This window comes from Ostrinia furnacalis, unplaced genomic scaffold, assembly GCF_004193835.3.
Source record: "Ostrinia furnacalis isolate ACB-3 unplaced genomic scaffold, ASM419383v2 OfSCF6494, whole genome shotgun sequence".
Classification (NCBI taxonomy): Eukaryota; Metazoa; Arthropoda; class Insecta; order Lepidoptera; family Crambidae; genus Ostrinia; species Ostrinia furnacalis.
The window spans coordinates 1-1,218 of NW_021136733.1; the positions used below are offsets into that span (position 1 = coordinate 1).

Here is a 1,218-nt window from a genome sequence, read left to right on the forward strand (position 1 = left end):
ATGAGCCTTAAATAAATAAATAAATAAATACTACGAGTATAATTTAAATAAGTTTTACGTGATGGTTGCGATTTAGTATTAAGTAATTCCTGTTTTATTAACAAAGATGCAGATATCTATACCTAGTAGGTATAGATATCTGCATCTTGACCTCTCTACAGATCCCATCCCATCCCAACTAATATTATAAATGCGAAAGTAACTCTGTCTGTCTGTCTGTCTGTCTGTCTGTCTGTTACGCTTTCCCGCTTAAACCTCGCAACCGATTTTGATGAAATTTGGCATAGAGATAGTTTGAGTCCCGAGAAAGAACATAGGATAGTTTTTATCCCGGTTTTTGAAACAGGGACGCGCGCGATAAAGTTTTTCTGTGACAGACAAAATTCCACGCGGGCGAAGCCGCGGGCGGAAAGCTAGTTTATTATAAGTAGGTATTACCTACTTATAATAAATCTGTAGAGAGGTCAATTCTGTACATGAAATATATTTTCAAAATAACTATCAGGGGGTGATTAGTGATCGATACTGATGCCAAAAGTGCAATCAGTAAAATTTTTGTCTGTCTGTAATTATTCTTCGTAGTCCTGGGCAGTTATAGGATACTTAGGAATTCCCACGGGCACGGGAATTAGTGGGAAAATCCTTTTGTATGAAAAATCTAAACTGCTTAATATTGCAAAATTCCCACGGGAACGGGAGTTAGCGGGAAAAAACATTTGTATGAAAAATCTAAACCGCTTAAGTTAGACGCTTGAAATTTGGCATGCAGGTACCTTAGTAAACTCAAAGCTTGGTTACAACAGGATATTACAAAATTCCCACGGGAACGGGAGTTAGCGGGAAAAACATGAAAAAATCAAAACTTAAGCTTAAATATGCTTGTTAAGGGAAAAATGACGATTTGTAAGAACTATTTATTAGTCTAAACAAATAAAGAAATTTTGACTTTGACTTTGTATCACGAGTGAGCTCACCGCAATAGTCGAGCGGCGGCGGGGACCGAACCCGCGTTCCCCGGATTACGAGTCGGCCAGTCCGGTACCCGACTCCTTAATCGAACCAACAGGAAAAAAAAGTTCACGTGGTCCGATTAGTCGGACAAAGCAGTCGGACCACGTGTTCAGAGGGATCTGTAACAAGCTAAATTTCACGCGGGTGAAGCCGCGGGCAAAAGCTAGTGTGTAATAAGTACTTAGTTACAACTGTCTCTTATTATTA

At 39.2% G+C, this 1,218-nt stretch overlaps 1 long non-coding RNA gene across 1 annotated transcript; it reads right to left on the reverse strand.

Moving 5' to 3' along the window:
• On the reverse strand, window positions 1-478 carry LOC114362412 (uncharacterized). Its single transcript, XR_003656671.1, has 2 exons — window positions 443-478; window positions 1-122 (listed from the first exon to the last, which is right to left on the reverse strand). It is a non-coding gene; the product is annotated as an uncharacterized LOC114362412 (long non-coding RNA).
• Between the last annotated feature and the right edge of the window lie 740 nt (window positions 479-1,218).